Genomic DNA, 10,753 nt, shown 5'->3' on the forward strand with positions numbered 1-10,753 from the left:
GTGTCTTCCTGAATCTCTGGGTGGCTGCCAGCCTCAGGTTCCTTGCTGTTTCCGAGTGGTCCACGCCAGGACTGGCTGCAGCTCAGCCTCGCTCAGACTGGCACCTCGGCACAAGAGTCTGGCCCGTCTTGAGCTCCTCAGGCTCCTGTCCCTTTCCTTATGCTCCAGGTAGCCACCTGACTGCCCAGCTTGTGAGCCCAAAAGGGAGAGGAGGACAGAGGTCACTCCCAACTGCAGCCAACCATGCTGGGACTCCTTGGCCTTGCTCAGGGTGTCAGAGTGCTCCAGGAGGTGCTCCTTTCCTGGGCTCTTGCTCCTTGTCTTGATAGTTAGTCCCACACTGCCCCATGCGGTGTGGCCTCCGGGCTTCCTACCCTTTGGGTGGCTCATGGCTGGCCTCAGATTTCTCTCCCCCTGGTCCTTTAGAAACAAGACTGGTTGCGTCTCACACATTTTTTCAGTGAACCAGATGAAATCAAAGAAGGTCTAACACTGTCAGGCAGAGCACAGATTCTGGCATCACACAGACATGTGTCCAAGCCTCTGCTATAACACTCATGATCTGGGTGGCCTTGGCCAAGTCACTTAAGCTCTCTGAGCTTCCATTCTCTCCTCTGAAAAGTGGGGTTAGTAATAATTGCCTCACACAGGCCTGCCTTTCACTGCGGGGCCTGGGCCACAGTCGGCGCTCAGCACATGTCACTGACATCACTATGCTCCAAGGCAGGAAGGGGAGGGGTGACGATCAGAGTCCGCATTCCGAAAAGACTTGAATGATTGGAGTATGGGGATAAATTTAAAAGGAAGAAATTAACTGGAATAAATGGGAGGCTATGTAGGATGGAGGAGATAGGATTTGCTAGAATAAAACTTCATTTCAGAGCCACATCCACTGCAAGGATATTGCCATGTCCAGGGTGTGGGGATTAAAAAGTTGTCCCTGGTCTGGGCGTGGTGGCTCACGTCTGTAATCGTAGCACTCTGGGAGGCTGAGGCGGGCGGATTGCTATAGGTCAGGAGTTCTAAACCAGCCTGAGCGAGACCCCATCTCTGCCAAAAATAGAAAGAAATTAATTGACCAACTAAAAATATATATACAAAAAATTAGCCTGACATGGTAGCGCATGCCTGTAGTCCCAGCTACTTGGGAGGCTGAAGCAGGAGGATCGCTTGAGCCCAGGAGTTTGAGGTTGCTGTGAGCTAGGCTGACGCCACGGCACTCACTCTACCCTGGACAACAAAGTGAGACTGTCTAAAAAAAAAAAAAAAAAAAAAAAATGTTGTCCCTGATGGGGACAGATATGTAAACAACAAAATACAGTGGATGTGCTCTGAGAGACAGAGGGGACCTGGGGAACACTTAAACAGGAGTTGGGGCAGGAAAGTTTTCCAGAGAAACTGACGTTTTTATCTGGGCCATGAAGAGGAAGCAGAAGTTCACCAGAGGAATCGATCCTGGCACAGGAAACGGCACCTGTGACGCGTGTTATGTTCAGGAGCTGCAGATAGTTCCGTGTGGCTGGAAGGAAGGAGAACTCAGCTCTGTGAGAGGAGAGGAGAGGGAGGCCGGGCCACGCCGGGCCTCTCAGGCAGCGCCGAGGACATGGGTCTGTATCCTCCGGGCAGGGAGGCCATGCAAGAGCTGCAAGCAGAGGCGTGTCATGATCAGATTTGCATTTTTTAAAAAGTCACTCTGGATACTCTCTGGAGAATGGATTATATAGAAGAAAGAGTGCAGGTGAGGTGCGTGCTTATAAATTAGATACCTTAGATGAAATAGATAAATTCCTAGAAAGATACTAACTAACAAAACTGACTCAAGAAGGAATAGACAATCTAAATAGACTAATAACAAGTAAAGAGAATGAATTAGTAATTTAAAAAAAAAAAAAAACTACCCACAAAGAAAAAGCCCAGACCCAGAAGGCTTCGCTGGTGAATTCTACTGAGCATTTAAAAAATAAATACAAAATCTTCGCAAATTTCCAAAAAACAGAAAGGAAATAATGTTTCCCAATTTGTTCTGTGAGGCCAGTATTACCCTGATACCCAGAGTGGACAAAGATATCACAAGAAAAGAAAACTACAGACGAGTATCTTTTATAAATATGGAGGCAAAAATTCTCAACAAAATACTAGCAAACACAACCCAGCATCATATAATTAGCCAGGCATGGTGGCGCATGCCTTTAGTCCCAGCTACTCAGGAGACTGAGACAGGAGGATTGCTTGAGCCCAGGAGTTTGAGGTTGCTGTGAGCTATGATGACACCACTGCACTCCAGCCTGGGCAACAGAGCAAGACCCTGTCTCAAAAAAGAGAAAAAAGAATCTAGCAACATATAAAAAAGATTACACGCCAAGATAAAGTGGGATTTACCCCAAAAAATTCCAGGTTGATTTAACATCTGAAAATCAATTAATGTAATACATATCAATAGAATGAAAAACAAAAACTACGTTATCATCTCAATAGATGAAAAAAAAACCATTTGACAAAAGCTGACACCCTTTCAGGATTAAAATAAAAACTAAAAATATTACAAATAGAAGGAAGCTTTGTCAGCCTGATAATGGGTGTTTACAAAAAAAACCACAGCTAACATCATACTGACTTAATAGTGAAAGACTGAATGCTTTCACTATTAAGATCAGGAACAAGACGAGGTCTGCTCTCCCCGCTTCTATTCAACATTGTACTGGAGGTTTTAGCCAGAGAAGTTGGGCAAGAAAAAGAAATAAACAGCATCCAGACTAGAAAGAAAGAAGTAAAACTATCTCTATTTGCAGATAACATGATAGTGTACATAGAAAATCCTAAGGATTTCACTAAAAAACTATTAGAACTAATAAACAAGCTCAGAACAATTGCAGGATATAAGATCAATATACAAAAAATAATTTTCTTCTGTACACTTACAGTGAATAGTCTGAAAATGAAAATAAGAAAACAGTTCCATTTATAATAGCATTAAAGAGAATAAGATAGAAATTTAACATAAAGTGTAAAACTTATACTCTGAAAATTATTTTAAAAATCATAGAAAGAAGTTAAAGAAGATCTAAATGAACAGAAAAGCTTCTCATGTTCATGAATTGGAAGACTTAATTTGGCAAAATGATAATACTTCCCAAATTGATCTACATATTCAATGCAATCCCTATCAGAATTCCAACCAGCTTCTTTGTAGCGATTGACAAATTGATTTTTTAATTCATATGGAATTGCAAGGAACCCAGCTAGAATAGCCAAAACAATCTCAAAAAGAGGGGGAAAGTTGGAGGACTCATACTTCCAGATTTCAAAACTTACTGCAAAGCAACAAAAATCAAGACAATGTAGGACTGGCGTAAGAACAGACATATAGATCAATGGAACAGAAGTGAGAGTCCGGAACTAAACCCATGTGTCTACAGTCAACTGATTTTCAACAAAGGTGCCAAAGCTATTCAATGGTGAAAGAATGTCTTCAACAAATTGTGCTGGGACAACTGGATAGCCACATGCAAAAGAATGAGGTTGGACCTCTACCCAAACACCATAAACAAAAATTAACTCAGAGCAGATCAGAGACCTAAATATAAGAGCCAAAACTATAAAAACCCTTAGAAGAAAGCATAGGAGTAAATCAGCATTACCTCAGACTTGGCAGTGGATTCTTAGATGTGACACCAAAGGTAACAAAATTAAAATTAGATAAATTAGACTTCATCAAAATTGAAAAATTGTGTGCATCAGAGGACACTACCAAGAAGGCAAAAAGACAACCACAGAATGGAAGAAAAATTTTGCAAGTCATATATCTTATAAGAGACTTGTATCTAGAATTTACAAAGAAGTCTTACAACTCAATAGTAAAGGGACAGATAACCCAATTTTTTTTAATGGGCAAAGGATCTGAACAGATATACAAATGGCCAATAAGCACATGAAAAGTTGTTCAATAAGATTAGTCATGGGGAAGTACAAATCAAAACCAAAATAAGATACCACTTCACATCCAGTAAGATAGCTATAATCAAAAAGATAAGTGTTGGCAAGGAGAAAACAGAACTCTCATACACTGCTGGTGGGAATGTAAAATTGTGCAGCCTCTTTGGAAAAAATTTGGCAGTTCCTTAAACAACTAAACATAGAATTCCCATAAGACCCAGAAATTCCTCTCCTAGGTATATACCCAAGAGAAATGGAAATATATGTCCACACAAAAACATGTCCATTATGTTTATAGCAGTATTATTCATAGCAACCAAAACATGAAAACAACCCAAATGTCTATCACCTGATGAATGGATGAACAAAATATGGTATATATCCACACAGTGGAACATTACATGGCCGTTAAAAGGCAATGAAGTATTAATACACACTACAACATAGATGAACATTGAACATACCATGCTAAGTCAAAGAAGCCCATCACAAAAGACCACACATGGCAGTTATATTTCATTTATATGAAATTCCCATAGTAGCAAATCTATAGTGATAGAAAGTAGATTAGTGATTGCTTAGGGCTAGGAGGAAGTTGAGGGGATAAGAGGGTGAGAGTAAAAGGTACAAGATTTCTTTTTGAGATGATAAAAATGATCTAAACTTGAGAGTGCTTGCACATGTCTGTGATTATACTAAAAGCCACTGAGCCATCCTTCATATGGATGAATTGTATGTTTTGTGAATTATAACTCAACAAAGCTGTTTTTTCAAAAAAGTGGAGGCCATGAGATCAGTGATGACTACCACAGTACTGCGGTTGAAATGACAGTGTGGTCGTGGTGAACTGGGAGATATCCTGCGGAGAAAGAATGGAAAGGGGTTGGAAATGGGAGTGGAAGGAGAGGGAAGAGTCTAGAGTTACTGCAAGCTTCTGTTCACATGACGGCTGGATGGAGATGCCAGTCACTACAAGAATAAAGTCAGCTAATGCTTACAAGTACTTAATTGCCAGGCACTGTTCCAAGCACTTTGCACATATTAATTCATTCAATCTTCAACAACCCTGTTAGGTAAGTGCTACTATTATTACCCTCATTTTACAAAAGAGAAAACAGGCTCAGAGAGGTTAGGTAAGTTGGCTGAAGTCTGACAGCCAGTAAGTGGCAGAGCTGGTATTGAAGTACAGATATTCGGAGTCCCTCACTTGGCCACAGTACTCTGCTGCTTGACTGGCACAGCGGGAAAGGGCCAGATTTGGGCAGGGTACGCTTCCAAATTCAACGCGAATACGTCGATTACACGTGCCAGGTGGTGGGTCCCAAAAGCACCCTCCCCAACAGAAGCCCCCCACATGCCTGCTGTGGCACCACAAGGACCCAGAGCCCCACTACAAGAAGCCAGCAACCTGCAGGTAGAGAGCAGAGTCCTAAATGCTCAGCCTGGCCGCCCTCGCCCATTCCAGCTTCAGTTCTTACTGCTGCACTCACTCTGCTCTATAGCCACATTCTCACGGAGATGGCCTGGAGCAAGAGCCAGCTCAGCAGCACAGACTTGTTCCCAGAGAAGCGATGGAAAAGCAAAGAGGAAAAGCCTCACTGGGCAGGCAGCTGGGGAAGGCGAGCATGGTGAGCACTTTATCCGAGGGGCCTCACTGCAGCCCATTCTAGCCGCAGAAAAGCAACTTCCCCCGTCAGCCCTGAGTCAGTCATTCCCCAGGGCCCCAAGGAAGGGGTGATTTCCTGCATGGCCCTCTGGGCATCTCAGGCTCCTCCCTTGGGCTGTGCATCCTCCTATCTCACCCCAGGCCCTCTCCAGGGCTGTCCTGGGGCTGGTCCTCCCGCTTTCTCAGGGGGCCTTGCAAGGGGTCAGAGAGAGTCTAGCAGCCCAAGTGAGGATAGCTCAGGAGCCAGGATGTCTCGTGGAGGACAGAGGACAGAGGGCTGACCAAACGGGGTCCCCTGCAGCTCTCTCCCTTAAGGTTTCTGCTGCGTTCTATTGGTCCTTTCCCCATTTACCTGAATTAAACCTCTCCAGATGCCTGTTTTGAATTCAACCTCATACCACTGGACAGACTCACACGAGGCCCTGTGCCAGGCACACAAAGTTAAATAACTGAATGAAATGGAAATAGCTATAATGTGGTCCTAGTGAGAGGTGTCTCTGTAGTGGTTAAAAGAACAGGTTTTGCAGTCAACCAGGCCTGAATTCAAAATCTCAGCCCCACCTTTAACAGCGACTTTGGACAACTCATTTACTCTTCTAAACCTGTTTTCTCTTCCATAAAGTGGGGACAAGGGCCCCTAACAGTTGTTGTATGATGAAATGAGGCAGTGCGTTCACATTGGTGCTGGCAGATAGCAAGTGTTGGTTACTGGTAGCTGGTGGACACCGTGAGACGGAGCTGGGGAGGAGAGGCAGGCCCACTCCCACCCAGCTCCTGCTGTGAGCCAGGCTGATGCCATGGCACTCACTCTAGTCTGGGCAACAAAGTAAGACTCTGTCTAAAAAAGAACAGAAAGACTCCCAAGAAGTAGTGACCTGGGGACAGGTCTTGAATCACAGAGAAAGTTCCCCAGGCTGATGGGGGGGGGTGTCGTCTGTGCCTGGGAAGCAAAGGGAAGCAGACCGTGTGGCAAGAAAGGGGGCTGAGTTTGGAGACTAGAAAACCTAAAACCAAGCTTCACGGAGAGAGCAGCAAGGGGAAGAGGCAGGGGTGGTGAGGGCCCTCTGCTCCCCCATCAAGAGACAAGTGTTAGTGCAAAGGATCACGTGAAGCCACGGAAGGCTCTTAAGCAGGGAAAGAATAAAAGTAAATTTGAACCTCAGAAAAAGCACCGAGTAAGGAGATACCATTTGCCAACTATCAGAATGGCAAGCTCAAAAAAACAGCGACAAAGAAAGGTATGGGGGAAATACAGTGTCCTAACACACTGCTGGGGTACAAATGGAACATTCATTTCAGAGAGAAGGCTGGGAATGTTGGGGAAAAGATGGAGAGACAGAGAATCCTGGTGCCCAGAGCTGCCTGTCCCAGACTTTCTGACTGGATAAAACCAGCAGGTGTTGGGAGATCTGGAGAGGTGGGGGGATGGGGAGATGGGGGCAAGTGCACAGGGGTGGGCTACAAGAGCCAAGAGCCAGTTCTCTTCCCAAACCACTGCTCAGCGACGTCACATTAGTGGCCTGAGACTGGCCTGATGGAAGTACTTAACACCACAAAAAGCAGCAAATGCTACAAATTAATACTCTCCCTGCCTCCACTTCTCACCCGGGAGCCAGTTTAGCACACACTACTGCCTAAGCCAGTCCTCATCCAGCAACCTCTTGAGTTCTCTGAGCACTGGCTGCCCAGAGGTCAAGTACCAGCTCTTATAAGCCAGGACTCTGGCCTTATATCCCAACAGAAAAGCCTCAGCCTGCTGAGTGGGGCTGGACCTTACAGAGCCTGCAGGAGTCCTTAACTAAAGCAAGCAGACTCACTTTTCCCCAAGGCCTATCCCAGTTTCTGCGTGATTTTCTAAAGAAGTCAAGGACTGGGGAAGGCAGCTATTTCCAGCTATGCGGATGCAGAGGAAAATGGGAAAATGACAGGGACAGGTAGCTGGACCTCCTCCCACGCAGGAGCAAAAAGCCCCCATCCCAACTCTCTGGCAGTCCTGGACAAGCCCCTGGTGGGCTCTGTACTCTTAACCACTAATATACTGCCTCCCTAGAGAAGACGGAGGACTTGGTAAGGATTTGGGTGTAGAAGTTGGGGGAGAATGAAAATATGAGGGTAACGCTCAGGTTTCAGGCTTAGATGCCTAGGCAGTCTATGCAAGATGCAAAATAGAGAAAGAAAAGATCCAGAAAGGGTGTGTGGGAGTTAGTAATAGTTCTGTTTGGGATTTGGTGAGTTTGACGTGCCTGTGAACAACAAAAGAGATACCCAATAAGTAACCGAGAATTTGAAGTTCAAGAGAGTGATGAGGTCTTGGAGGTACCGGTATATAGATAGAATTGAAGCTATGTGATCACTCAGGCAATATCAAAGGCTAAGGAAGGACACCTGGGGAATAGCACGAGAAAGAGCAACCATAGAAGGAAACTGAGAGGGAATGTTGTAGGAGGTAGGAGAAAACCAGGAGGATTTAACACTGTGGAACCCAAGGAAGAAGATCAAGTGTCGCAGTTGAGTATGGTGAGGATCAAGATGAGAGACACAATGAGGTTGTCGTGGCTAGTTGAGAGTGAAGAAAAACGTGGTAGGAGATGAGATTCAAGCAGGCAGGAGCAGGTTGGGCGGGGCCTGGCATGCCATCCAGAGGTGGGAGAACTGTATTCTAAGTGCAATGGGAAATCTTCAAAGGATTTTAAGAGAGGAGTGAAGAAGTCTGACATGCATTTTAGACATATCACTCCATCATCTGGAGGGACTCCAGTCAGGAAGCTGTTGCAGTAGCCCAAACTTGGATGAGGGTGGTAAGAGCAAGGGTTTAGATTCGGGCACATTCTGAAGGAAAATCTGACAGCACTTGCTGATTATTGGGATGTAGAGTAAGAGAAAGGATGGAGGACTACTGAGGGTTTTAGTTTGAGTGACTGAGTATACGATAGTGCTATTTACAGAGGGTGGCAAGACTTGAGAAAAAAAATAATCAGGTTAGGGGTGGGAACAAGAATCCAGGGTTAGGTGGGGTTGTGGTTGCTCATGCCTATAATCCTAGTACGCAGGGAGGCAGAAGGATCTCTTGAGATCAGGAGTTCAAGACCAGCCTGAGCAAGAGCAAGACCCCTTCTCTACCAAAAATAGAAAAATCAGCCAGGCATAGTGGCACATGCCTGTAGTCCCAGCTACTTGGAAGGCTTAGGCAGGAGGATCACTCGAGCCCAGGAGTTTGAGGTTGCATGAGCTATGATAACTCCACTGCACTCTACCTGGGGCGACAACGTGAGACTTTGTCTCCAAAAAAAAAGAACCAAGAGTTTTATTTTATTGTTGTCGTCTTAAGTAGAAGATACTTATTAGACACATAAGCAGAAAAGTCAATAAGGCAGTCATTTGCCCAAACCTGGAGCCCAGGGAAGAAGTCACAGTTAGAGAGGTTAATTTTGAAGTCATCAGTGTATATATGGCATCCAAAGCCATGAATGTTGTGTTTCCTCTCTCACTTGATCTGACAGAAGCTCGGGCAGCCCTTGACAGGGACTGGGGAGGCAAGTCCATTAGTCCTTGTGAACTGAGAGCCAGACAGGGCTAAGGACAAACCCGGCTCAGGGACTGCTTGCAGAGAAATGGTGCCAGAGAAGCCAGGACTTCACAGGAGGGCTGAAGGATTTCCATTTATCACACCCACCCCCCACAATTCTGTTACTAAATTAATTCGGGAGGAAGAAAGGAAGGTGATATTGGGGACACTTAGTTGGGAAAGCCAGGAACAGGAGCCCCAGCTGAGGCCTGAGAAGCTAAACGTGGGAGTTAATATGGTTGTGCACCAATCCCCCAGCCCTGCCCCATCCACGCAAGGGTCAGAGCTCCTAGAATGGGCATATGATCCACCTGGTTACAGCACCCCAAGGAGGAGGCCTGGGGTCCAACAATGGAGTCACACCCACCACTCTGCTCCAAAGGTGAAGAACATGAGCACAAGCTGAAGAGCTGAGACCAACCATCCTCTGATTCTGAGAAAGTCAGATAAAAGTACTGAAGACCACCGTCTATCAAACGTTAATGTGTATTCACATCACCTGGGCATTTGGGTAAAATGCAGATTCTCCTTTAGTAGGTCCAGGGCAGGGCCTAGGACTCTGCATTTCTTTCCTTCTTTTCTTTTCTTTTTTTTTTTTGAGACAGAGTCTTGCTTTGTTGCCCAGGCTAGAGTGAGTGCCATGGCGTCAGTCTAGCTCACAGCAACCTCAAACTCCTGGGCTCAAGCAATCCTCCTGCCTCAGCCTCCCGAGTAGCTGGGACTACAGGCATGTGCCACCATGCCCGGCTAATTTTTTCTATATATATTAGTTGGCCAATTAATTTCTTTATATTTATAGTAGAGACGGGGTCTCACTCTTGCTCAGGCTGGTTTCAAACTTCTGACCTCGATGATCTGCCCGCCTGGGTCTCCCAGAGTGCTAGGATTACAGGCGTGAGCCACTGCGCCCTGCCAGGACTCTGCATTTCTAACAATGTTCCCAGGAAACGCTGTCGCTACTGATCTACAGGCCACACTTCCAACAGCAAGGGGCCAGAGGCAGCTGTGGAGGCTGCCCCAAATGGAGGGCACATGTCCAGTTCCGGGGAGATTGTGTTTATTTGCACAAAGTCACGGAATCTATTAAAGTGGAAATATCCACCATGAGGCCATGGCTGTGAGTCAGGCAGTCATTTCTCAGCACCTTATACCTCTCAAGAACACAGCGTGGTTGTTAAGCACTTGTGTCCTAAAGGCTGGCTCCTGAGCTCTGCCTCTCAGTATGTAAGCAACCTTGGGCAAATCTTTAACTCCTATGCACCTGTTTCCTCATCTCTACAATGGAAATAGTAAGACTACTGTGAGGACTGTTTCGGTACACAGATACAAAGTGCTTAACACATGGCAGCATAGTAAGTGCTCAGTGAATGCTGCCATACTGATGCTACTATGTCCTTCTATGATAGTTGACACAGACACATGAGGCTTATTCTCCTTTTGGTGCACAAATATTTAGCCCCCATAACCCCCCACCCCTGTCACCAAAAGGCCTATGTCCGCTCTTTCTAATTCCTCCTCCCCTCCTCCCCACTTCCCCTCCCCTGGCCCCTGGCCCCAGTGTGGTCTGGATGGGCCCCAGAGAGGCAGGG

Source organism: Microcebus murinus, chromosome 2 (genome assembly GCF_040939455.1).
Source record: "Microcebus murinus isolate Inina chromosome 2, M.murinus_Inina_mat1.0, whole genome shotgun sequence".
NCBI classification, from domain to species: domain Eukaryota; kingdom Metazoa; phylum Chordata; class Mammalia; order Primates; family Cheirogaleidae; genus Microcebus; species Microcebus murinus.